This window comes from Mus pahari, unplaced genomic scaffold, assembly GCF_900095145.1.
Source record: "Mus pahari unplaced genomic scaffold, PAHARI_EIJ_v1.1 scaffold_8548_1, whole genome shotgun sequence".
NCBI classification, from domain to species: domain Eukaryota; kingdom Metazoa; phylum Chordata; class Mammalia; order Rodentia; family Muridae; genus Mus; species Mus pahari.
Window position 1 is genome coordinate 42,535 of NW_018391607.1, and position 12,806 is coordinate 55,340.

General features: G+C 39.9%; 1 pseudogene; it reads left to right on the forward strand.

Annotated features, from left to right (window-relative positions):
- The first annotated feature begins 3,595 nt into the window (after window positions 1–3,595).
- On the forward strand, window positions 3,596–4,592 carry LOC110314611 (annotated as a pseudogene).
- The last annotated feature ends 8,214 nt before the right edge of the window (window positions 4,593–12,806 follow it).

Below are 12,806 nucleotides of genomic sequence, written 5' to 3' on the forward strand. Positions count from 1 at the left end.
ATACAAAATGGCCACACACACTGTATGCTGACTAATCATTGAGTAGAGATCTAGTTAACTGTGGTTCCCCATGTGATGTAGAACATCACTGTGGGAGTGTGTAGTTATTTATAGCATCATGTTAGGAGTCTATAATTATATATAGCATCAAGCTAGGGGTGTGTAGTGATGAAGAGCATCATGGTGGGATGGTGTAGAGCATTCATGTTGGCACGTGAAGTATTGTAGAACATCACAATTTCATCAGTATGTCATGATGATTAGCACCAAGGGAAAAGTGTGTAGTGATGCAGGCATCATGGGGAGAGTATGTAGTGGTGAACGGCATCATAGTCTTGTAGCAATGTGAGGAGACAGAGCCTTGAGCAGCACTGCAAGAGATCAGGGATGAGTATTAAAATGGGTCACATGGCATGATCAGAAAATTACTCCTCAGTCTGATTAAGTTTAGTTTTTTTTCACCCGTATTAAACAAGAATTCTCCAAACCTAAGTACTCAAGTCAACAATCTAAATATAACTTGTTCCTTTTGAAGTTACTGGTTCAATATAACAAATACCTCATGCCCTGAAATTAATGTTGAACATTTCTAAGCCCCATAATTGGAAAGAAAAGATTTACTAGATTTCCACTGACTTCCTTTTCTATTCTCTTTGGACCATAGTGGCCGGTGTCTCTTAAGAGAGCACAAGCAGGAAGCCCTGCATTCATTCTTGGGTGCCTATCTTCATCCTCTATTGGCCTGGAAGCCCTCTATGAATTCCTGAACTAAGGAAGAAAGTTTCCAAACTCTGATTTTTCTTCCTAGACCACTGCTATTTCCTTCCATCTTGTCAATATCTTTTCCTCACTCTTTCTATACTTTTCTTAAGCTGGATGATTTCTTTTTCTTTTTTTTTTTTAAAAACTCCTTTATTTTTGAGATTATAATTATACTAGTCCCCAGCACTCATTCCTCCTTCTAAACCCTCGGATGCATTTCTTCTTAGTCACTATATATATATATATATATATATATATATATATATATATATAGTATGGATGTGCTTCTTTTTTTATGTAAAAAATTCAATCCTGACTGAGTATTTAATGCTACAGGACATAGAGCATCTTCTATGCTGTTCAAAGTTGACTGGCATTTGGATTTTGTAACTTAATGCCAAGATACAGTACAAAATACTAGAAGTATGTTTAGTTCCATATATGTCCCAATAACAAGTTAAAATTTACCTAACATTTTTAAAACAAAATCTACGTCAATATCTCAATGAGAAGCCTTTTATTTTTGAGAGAGGGTTTCTACATCTAGACCTTGCGGATTTGAAACTTTTATAATCTAGCAGCTGGATGCTTTCTTAATCTACAGCATTGACTGCCATCTCAGAGTTGGATATTTACTGGCTTTAGATATTTCTTCTCTGGCTTTTCTCCCATCCACATATAATCAATACACCCAGGTGATGATTCTGAGTGACTACTCAAAGGAGAGGGACATTCTCCATGATTTGGAGGTTCTTAATAAGTTGCCTGTCCTCTGTTAACCTGCATTACTTGTCCTGAAACACAAAAACCATTGTTCCTAGCAGGCAAGCTAGGCCAGACATATAATTAATGATCATAAAATGTACATTATAATCACCTGAAAATCTCATAATAAAACTCATCACCTTATACAGTTAGTATGTTGTGGGATCCTCTTAAATCCAACATAAGTCCAAAATAACTCTAATATTATGCCAGTACAGATGACAAAAATTCATTGTAATCAAGCAGATTCTTGTCCATGGGGCCAAAGAATAGACCCAAGAGCTAAATTACAACCTTGAAGGAATGTTTTACAGATAATTTAAGGGATGGAACCTTAATGAAAGGCGAGAAGAACGGGCTGTAGCATTGTCCAATCATGTTTTGACATGAGGGGTTGAGCAAGGGAGTTTTTACCAATCAGGTTAGGAGTAAGTTCCTAGGCCTGGGAAGAGAAATTTAGTTTGGCCCTGCCAGCAAGATGCAGGAGTTTCCCCTGAGATATCTGGACTCTGACAACTATTTCCTTATACTAGAAGCTGTGCGGCTACTGGGAAGTCCTCAGCTCCCACTGGGTCCTGGGATTTAGTTTCTATGATTAAATGGAGTTTGAAAATGAAATCGTAGTTCTTAGAATTGGTTCCTTTTGCTTGTTCCCAACAAATGTGTATTAATAAAATATGTCTTAACAAAAGGTGTGTTCAATAAAAATAACCCTGAGACTGCAACTCACACCAGTCAGAATGGCTAAAATCAAATACTCAGCAGCACATGAGTGACAGCAGATGCTGGTGAGGATGTGAAGAAAGAGGAACACCCCTCCATTGCTGGAGGGAATGTTTGCTGGTACAACTACTCTTGGAATTAGTTTGATGGTTCCTCTGAATATTGGACATAGTCCTACAGGAGGATACAGCAATACCACTCCTGGGCATATACCCAGAAGATGCTCCAACATGTATTAATGACACATACTCCATTATGTTCATAGCAGCCTTATTTATAATACCCAGAAGCTAGAAAGAACCTAGATTTTTCTCAACAGAGGAATGGATACAGAAAATGTGGTACATTTGCACAATGGAATACTACCCAGCTTTTAAAAATGGTGAATTCATGAAATTCTTAGGCAAATGGATAGAACTAGAAAATATCATCCTGAGTTAGGTAACCCAATCACAAAAGAACACACATGGTATGCACTCACTGATAAGTGTATACTAGCCCAAAGCTGCAAATAACCAGGATAAAATTCAAAGACCACATGAAGCTCAATAAGAAGGAAGACTAAAGTGTGGGTGTTTTGGTCCTTCTTAGCAGGAGAACAAAATACTCACAAGAGCAAATATGGAGATGAAGTGTAGAGCAGACACTAAAGGCAAGGTCACCCAGAGAATGGTCTACCTGGGGATTCATCCCATATACAGTTACCAAACCCAGACACTATTATGGATACCAAAAAGTGCATGCCAACAGGAACCTGATATACCAGTCTCCTGAAAAAGCCTTGTCAAAGCCTTGAAAATACAGAGGGAGATGGTAGCAGACAACCATTGGACTAAGTACCGGGTTCCTAATAGAGGAGTTAGAGAAAGGACTGAGGGAGTTGAAGTGGTTTGCAGCCCCATAAGAAGAACAACAATATCAACCAACAAGACCCCTACCACCAGAACTCCAGGGACTAAGCCATCAATAAAGGAGTACATGTGGCTCAAAATGCATATGTAGCATAGGATGGGTATATCATGCATCAATGGAAGAAAAGGTCCTTAGACCCATGAAGGCTCCATAATTTTCCCAGTGTAGGGAAATTGAGGGTAGAAAGGTGGAAGTGGGTGTGTGAGTTGAGGAAAACCCTCATAGAAGCTGGGGGAGGGATGATGAGATGGGGGTTTCTGGGAGGGGGGGAAGAGGGAAAGGGTATAATATTTGAAAAGTAAATAAAGAAAATATCCAATAGAAAAAAACAAAACAAAACAAAACAAAACAAAACAAAAAAGAAGTAAAAAAAAAAAAGGTGTGTTCATAGGGAAGAGGGAAGACCTCGTTTCTTTTTTGTGTTCCCAGCAGCAACAGTGCAGGTTTTCTGGACCTAAACACCTCAGCCTCGCCAATGGCACCCACAACAACAAATCCATGGAAGTAACCATACCTAGAAGTATCAGCATCTGGATCCTGATCCCAACCTTGATGATCATCATCTTCGGACTGGTTGGGCTGACAGGAAACACCATTGTGTTCTGGCTCCTGGGCTTCTGCTTGCACAGGAATGCCCTCTCAGTCTACATCCTAAACTTGGCCCTGTCTGACTTCTTCCTCCTCTGTCACATCACAGAATCCACAATGCTTCTTCTCAAATTTTCCTATCCCAACAGTATTTTTCTTGAGTGCCTTTACACCTTCAGGATGGTTCTCTACATCACAGGCCTAAGCTTGCTCAGTGCCATCAACACTGAGCACTGCCTGTCTGTACTGTGCCTCATCTGGTATTGCTGCCGCCACCCAGAACACACATCAACTGTCATGTGTGCAGTGATCTGGGTCCTGTCCCTGTTGTTCTGCATGCTGAATAGATTTTTCTGCATTTTCATAGTTATCAATTATGAAAACCACAATGTGTGTCCAGCATCGAACTTCTTTACTACCACATACCTGATGTCTTTGTTTGTAGTCCTCTGTCCAGCCTGGCTTTACTGGCCAGGTTGTTCTATGGTGCTGGATGGATGAAATTTACCAGATTATGCATGACCATCATGCTGAGCCTTTTGATTTTTCTCCTCTGCGAGTTGCCCTGTGGTATCTACTGGTTCCTGTTATTCTGGATTAAGAATGATTTAAGTGTAGATGATTGTAGACTTTATCTGGCATCAGTTGTTCTGACTGCTATTAACAGCTGTTAATAGCAGTCAGAACAACTGACTGCTATTAACATTTATTTTTTCGTGGGCTCCTTCAGGCATTGGTTGCAGCAGCAGACCCTCAAAATGGTTATAAAGAGGGCACTGCAGGACACTCCTGAGATAGCTGAAAACATGGTAGAGATGTCAAGAAGCAAAGCAGAGCCATGATGAAGAACCTCTGCCTGGACCTCAGAGGTGGTTTTGGAGTGAGCACTGCCTGACTGCACTTGACCACTGTCCACTCTCCTCTCAGCTGACTGACTTGACATGCCTCAGTGGTCTACCAACATCTTCAATAGCACTCTAATAACTTAGTTTTTCTACCTATCCCAAGTAATAGCATTAATCAGAAAGTATCATGACTGCATCCTTCTTGACATTAATCAAATTCTCATGCTAACTTCCTCTGAAGCTTTCTTGCTGTTTCTTTGCAACTTTTGTTGCCATGGAAATAGCCCAGGTCCAGAGCCATGACTTTCTTGTCTGTGATTGTTCTGTACCTGAATGTAAAGACAAAGGAGACAGGAAATGATCCTGTGACACAGTGCTCCATAACAGGAGAGCTGGTCTCCCAGGAGTGCAGAAAAGCCTGTGAGCACAGGGAAGACCATGACTTCTGCTCAAATGGATGTGCCTGGAACACTCAAAACACAGGAACAGAGGAGCAGCTTGGAACAGGATAATTCCAGTTTCCATCCACAGCCTAGAGTTGACCCTGTGCCATGGCTTTCCATACCCAAATTCCTCCCAGTAAGAACTGGTCTACCAGGAGTACTGACACAGAGGCTTGCAGGAGGGACAAGCCACAGTCAGAGACAGCAAGACAATCTAACACCAGAGATAACCAGATGGCAATAGGCAAGGGCAAAAACAAAAGCAATGGGAACCAAGGCTACTTGTCATCATCAGAACACAGTTCTCTCAACACAGTGAGCCCTGGATACTCCAATACGCAAGAAAAGCAAGACTCTGGATTAAAGTCACATCTTATGATGAAGATGATAGAGGACTTTAAGAAAGACATAAATAACTCCCTTAAAGTAATCCAGGAGAAAACAGATAAACTGGTAGAAGTCCTTAAACAGGAAACACAAAAACCTCTTAAAGAATTAGAGGAAAGCACAATCAAACAGGTGAAGTAATTGAACAAAACATCCAGGATCCAAAAAGAGAAATAGAAACAATAAAGAAATCATAAAGGGAGAAAACCATGGAGGTAGAATGCCTAAAAAAGAGATCAAGAGGCATAAATGCAAGCATCACCAACAGAATACAAGAGATAGAAGAAAGAATCTCAGGTACAGGAGATACAATACAAAACAATGATACAACAGTAAAAAAAAAAAAATGAAAATGCAAAAAGCTCATGACAGAAAGCATCCAAGAAATCCAGGATACAATGAGAAGACCAAAACTATGGGTAATAGGTATAGAAAAGAGTGAAGATTCCCAACTTAAAGGGTCAGTAATTATTTGCAACAAAATTATAGAAGAAAACTTTCCTAACAAAAGAAAGAGATGCACATAAACATACAAGATGACTCCATTAATCCAAGTAGACTCGACCAGAAAAAAATTCCTCCCATCACACAATAGTCAAAACATGAAATGCACAAAAAATAAAGAATATTAAAATCAGTAAAGGAAAAGGGTCAAGTAATATATAAAGGCCGACCTAGCAGAATTACACCAGACTTCTCAGGAGCGAATATGAAACCTAGAAGATCCTGCACAGATGTCATATATTCGCTAAGAGAAATCAAATGCCAGACTAGTCTACAATATCCAGCAAAAATCTTAATTACTATAGATTGAGAAACCAAGATATTCCATGACAAAATCAAATTTACACAATGTCTTTCCACAAATCCAGCCCTACAAAATATAATAGATGGAGAACGCTAACATAAGGAGGGAAACTATACCCTAGAAAAAGCAAGAAAGGAATATTCTTTCAACAAACCATAAAGAAGATAGCCACACAAACAAAAATAATATGAAAAATAACAAGAAGCAACAATCACTATTCCTTCATATCTCTTAACATAAATGGATTCAATTCCCCAATAAAAAGACATAGAAAAACTTACTGAAAAGTAAACAGGATCCAGCATTTTGTGCATACATGAAACCCACCTCAGCATCAAAGACAGATACTACCTCAAGGGTAGAAGGCTGGAAAACAATTTTCCAGGAAAATGGTCTCAAGAAACAAGTTTGAGTACCATTCTAGTATCAAATAAAGTCATCATTCAACCAAAAGTTATCAAAAAGGATAAGGAAGGGTACTTCATATTCATCAAAGGAAAAATCTACTGAGAAGAACTTGCAATTCTGAACATTTATGCTCCAGATGCAAGAGCACCCACATTCATAAAAGAAAGTTTACTAAAGCTCAAAGCACACATTGCACCTCACACAACGATAGTGGGAGACTTCAAGACCCCATTCTCAGCAATGGACAAATCATGGAAACACAAACTAAATAGAGACACAGTGCAACTAACAGAAGTTATGGACCAAATGGTTTGAACAGATATCTATAGTGCATTTCATTCTAAATCAAAAGAATATGCCCTTTTATCAGCACCTCATAATACCTTCTCCAAAACTGACCATATAATTGGTCAAAAAAACAGGCCTCAACAGATACAAGAAGACTGAAATAATCCCATGGATCCAATCAGATTACCACAGACTAAGGCTGGTCTTCCATACTAAAAACAACAGAATGTCCACATACACATGGAAGCTGAACAATTCCCAACTCAAGGATAACTTGATCAAGGAAGAAATGAAAGACTTTTTAGAGTTTAGTGAACGTTTAGGTACAACATACCCAAACTTATAGGACACAATGAAAGCAGTGCTAAACTCAGAGAAAAACTCATAGCTTTGAGTGCCTGCAAAAAGAAACTGGAGAGAGCATACACTAGCAGCTTGACCACACACCTGAAAGCTCTAGAACAAAAACAAGCAAATACACCCAAAAAGAAGTAGATGGCAGGAAATAATCAAACTCAGATTTGAAATTAAACCAAGTAGAAACAAAAAGAACTATATAAAGATTCAACAAAACCAGTAGTTGGAAAGAACCCAGATGTCCCTCAACAAAGTATTGGATACAGAAAATGTGGTACATTTACAGAATGGAATACCACTCAGGTATTAAAACGATGACTTCATGAAATTCACAGGCAAATGAATGGAACTTGAAAATATCATCCTGAGTGAGGTAACTCAGTTACAAAAGAACATACACAGTACACACTCACTGATAAATGGATATTATCCCAAAAGTTTGTAATACCCGGGATTCTATGAAGTCCTAGAAAACAGAGGACAGAAGTGTGGATGCTTCAGTGCTTCTTAGAAGGAAGAATAAAATACTCAGAGGAGGAAATATGGAGATAAGGTGTGAAGCAGAGACTGAAGGAAAGGCCATTCCGAGTCTGACCCAAGTGGGGTTCCATCTTGCCAGGAACTGGGCTCACTGGGCCCACCTCAATCTGTGTGAATCAGAGTCTTGGACAGATGGGCATAGTGTTGGAGGGAATGGGGGAGACAAACAGACATGATAGGAGAGAATGTGTTGAATCTGAGTGTAATGTCACAAAGCAAACACCAGTCTTATATAATACAGAAAACAAAAGGGTAGAATGTCACAGTAGGCAAAGTACATTGAAATTATCTGACACAAAACAGAAGAATGACTTACAGAAACCAGGAAATACTTACAGTAAAGATAAAAGAGCCCTGCCTAGGGTCAGCTAATGACAGGTAAGGATTTCACACCCTAGTCACAATTTGTGCTATTCTTTTGAGCCTTGTGAAAGCTAGCACCAGAGGGTTCTGCTCTAGCAGACCTTCTCATGAATAATGCAAAACCACACCCACCCCCTATTTCCTAGGCCTTGGTAAATTCTTGCATATGAAAGTAACTTGGCTGCAATGAAGATTCTAAAAGTATTCTTTCCTAAGCTTGCCCTGAGATTTCTAACTCTTATACAGTAAAATACTACAAGACCATCCACAATATTGAAGGGACAATTCTGGGGCAGGAAACTGGGAGTTGGTGGGTAGATGGGGAAATACCCTCATAGAGGCAGGGGGAGCAGAAATGATATAGGGGCTTTCCTAAGGGAAGACCTGGAAAGGGGAACATATTTGAAATGTAAATGAAGAAAATATCCAATAAAAAATTTCCTATAAATAACTATTTTTAAAAGAAAAAAAAAAGACAAAGGAACCCCATGGTTTCCTGTGAAACATTCTCAGGGGATAACACCTTCAACAAAAATGTTTTACACCTATCCAATCACAACACTCACCATCTAATAATAGCATAAGACTGATACACAAATTACAAAGACAGGCGTGAGGCCCAAACACCATACTACATTACACACTCTCAGGACCCTGTGCTGCAGCAGAAGGATCCCATGTCTCCAGCCAGCTGACCCCAGCAGCCAGAAGCCATGAAGTGCCTGAGTATGTAGGTGCTGTGAGTTCTAAGTCATGAAGACTATATTTTCAGCTGCTTCAATGATAACCACCTGAGCTCTCCTTTCTTTCCATGGAATCAAAAGCAGTTCATTGAGTTATAAAATGTCACTGGTCTGATCTTATTCCATAAGAAGTATGGGCCCAGTTTTCTGAACAAAGGCTGTGAGATTTGACTTTACTATAATCTTGGCCTAAATATAAAATCCGTATTGATTAAGAAAGACCTAGAAATTCATTCTCTATCATAACTATAATCAAATTGATCACATACTCTTTGTACCTGACTGACAGCTGCCTGCCTAGAGAGACTGCTGTGACATGTTCTTTCTGTAAGTGGTGATGATGCATGTCATACATCCATATTACCATGACAGATTTGGCCTATATATAGATTTTATTTTTACCCCCAGCATTATAGAAGAGTATCGCTTTCACAAATCTGTCATACAGGTACAACTGACTCTGAATACATCCAGGATAAAAAACAGATATGTCAAAAGAGAGAGCATCTTGTTTATAAACTATAATTACAACCATGCAAATGAGGTGGGTAAACTGGGGACTATTACCTGGGAAGCTTGGAATCTGAATTGATGACTCTACAATTTTGACAACCATATTAAATTTCTTGCGGCAGGAGTGGGAAAATAAACAGTCAAGACACAATAATGATATAATAACAATAGTAATAATAAACCTTAAGATTCTTCAGAGAATGGTTATCAACACCCGTGCATGCGTACACACATGCGCACACACACACACACACACACACACACACACACACACACACACACACACACACACATCTTTACTATCCTGGATCTCTGCCAGATACTTGGTCTTAGCTGCAACAAGGATCCTAGGCTGCAATGTCCAGAATGGCTCTGAACAGACAGGAGTGGCATAGATTTGCAAAAACAGCTAAAGTCAACTCCAAAATAATATCAAATCANACAGAGCCATCAGGTCTTTACTCACCAAGCCAAAAGACAGCATCCTTTCCTCACATCCCTCCTCCTAGGCCTCCTCCCAAGGATATTCCATCCCTGCTGTTCCTTGGGCTACAGATGAGATGATAAAAATAAAATTGGGGGGGGGGGTTGGAAATAAGCAGTGGGGATCAAGCACCATATCCCCACTTGTCTGAAAAAGTCTATTTGAGAGGAGAGGAAAGAGCTCTGGCTTCAGAGTAAAGTTAACATTTCATTCCCTGAGTCACACTTAACTCTAAGTACTGCCTTTAGAGTTGATAACCACCTAACAGAAACCTCATATTTGAGAAGTCACTGTATATTCAGGTCTTTGTATATTCAAGACAGACATTTTTTCTTTGCCTGTGTAAGAAAGTGAGAACTCTGCCACTGAGCTACATCTCCAGCCTTACACTACTTAGACATCCAGGTTAAATTTCTGTAACATCTCGCTACAGTTGTAACAACAGAGCAGCTCACCTTCTGATGCTCTGAGGAGGATGGTGGGAGAAAGAGACATGGCTTAGCCGGGCTATGTGCTCTCTGTGCATTTCCATGAAGTCCCTTCCAAAAGCTTTCTGGAGAAAAGATAAAAATTTAAATGTTGTTTAATTACCATAAATTCCTGTGACATTTTCTTCCAGCCTAGGTGTGTGGTTGACATCTGTCCAGAAAACCAGTGTCTTAGTAGTGATGACTGATATCTGTGTGGGTGATCCATCTACAAACTGCTGTTTGTTGCTTTTGAACATTATATTCAGGTTTAATATATTCATAGATTACACAGCTTTACAAAATATATTTACTTCTAAAGTCTTCCTTGATTACATGAGGATATTGAAAAGGGAACAAAGTAAGCAAACAGCAATTTTATGAGAACTAAAAGTTCACATTATGATAAAATCAATTTCCTTTTAACTCAATATCTCCTTCCTTGAGACTGGTGGCCTAAAGCCTTGTGGTTACAGAAATACTAGACAGGGTGACTCTTTTCGATTTTGATTCTGTTTCATTTTGACACCGAATTAATAAATCAAAAGTTATTCCCTACTACCTGTTATATCAAGCTTGACTTTCTGCAAAAGTTTAGTCTCTCTGATGCCTGTTTAATTCTTCCTTTCCTTCCTCTATATTTTTAAATTTTTATTCGATATTTTCTTCATTTACATTTCAAATGCTATCTGGAAAGTCCCCTATACCCTTCCCCTGCCCTGCTCCCCAACCAACCATTTCCTGCTTCCTGGACCTGGCATTTCCCTGTACTGGGGCATATGATCTTCGCAAGACCAAGGGTCTCTCCTGCTATTGAAAGCCAACTAGGCAATCCTCTGCTACATATGCAACTAGAGACACAGTTCTGGTGTGGGGGAGAGGTCCTACTTAGTTCATATTGTTGATCCTCCTTTAGGATTGTTGACCCCTTTAATTCCTTGGGTACTTTCTCTAGCTCCTCCCTTGGGGGCCCTGTGTTTCATCCAATAGATGACTGTTGAGCATCCACTTCTGGATTTGCCAGACACTGGCATGGCCTCACAAAAGATAGCTATATCAGGGTCCTGTCAGCAAAATGTTTCTGGCATATGCAATAGTTTCGGGGTTTAGTAGTTGTATTTGGGATGGAACCCAAGGTGGGGCAGTCTCTGTATGGTCCTTCCTTCCATCTCAGCTCTGAACTTTGTTTCTTTAACTCCTTCCATGTGCATTTTGTTCCCACATTCTTTCTGGCATAAGAACACTGATTTTTTTCTTTGATTCGTAAAATATTGTGCAACTCTTGCTTAAGGAAAGGCAACTGGTTTGTTCTTTGTTTTTCTATAATATCAGAAAAGTTCTAGTCTGACAAGTCTGTCCAAGAAGGCAGACAGCTCACCAAACGAAAATATTTTTCTCTGTGTCTCAGAACACTTGTTTCAATATGATTCCTATTTATTACAATTCTGTAAAGAATAGAAGAACATCAGATTTCCTAAAAATTCTTGCTTTTGCCAGCGAAAGATTCCAAGGCTTGTCATTAACTGTAAGATCAGAATCTCTTCCTATTCATACTAGTCCCTTATCTCTGAAGCTGAACATAAAAGCCTGCTGATTCCATTACAATTTGTCAGCATCTAGCATTTCCCTAGGTTTTTCTTCTTCAACAATTTTTCTCAAATCCTCTGTCTCACACTTACTAATAAAGTTCAATAATGATCTAAGTAATAAGTTCTAAGAAAGATTCAATTTTCTGAATAAATGTTCTTTCTGAGGAACTTCCATTAATGCCATTTTTGTTCAAACCAGCTTTTTGTTATCCCAACTCTCATTTTCAGAGAGAGACCTTTAACAGTGAAGAACATAAGTGCAAGTAACAGGTGTATACCAAATTTCCACCAAAGACAGTGAAGAGTCAGCCCAAGGTCATCCAAGCATTAGGACTTTGTCAAACAGAGCCTTCAGGACACTTGGCACCACCATGCATGGGTGCACGTATGCATGTGTGTGAGTCTGTGTGTCTGTGTCTCTGTGTGGTGTCTTTCACCCTTGTTTGAGCTACCGACATCAATTAACCTGTGATTATCCCCATCCTTTTTCCCATCTTGCTATAGATAAGAAGGAAATAGGAAGAGGGGTGTCTGCCCAGGAGCAGTCTCCAGGCCTAATCCGGCATCCAGCGCCTTTCCCCGCCCGAGGAGGGGTGTTCGCCCAGGAGCAGTCTCCAGGCCTGATCCAGCACCCGGCGCCTTTCCCCACCCAAGGAGGGGTGTCTGCCTGGGAGCAGTCTCCAGGCCTGAACCTGAAGGTGAGCCATCTTTGCTCCAGTGCACTGCCGGGGAGAGGGCAGACTGGAGAGCACAGCTTCTGGGAAGGTTCCCGTGTCTGGCTCCGGTCATCCTGCTCCTTTCCCCGGCCTAGGAGGGGTGTC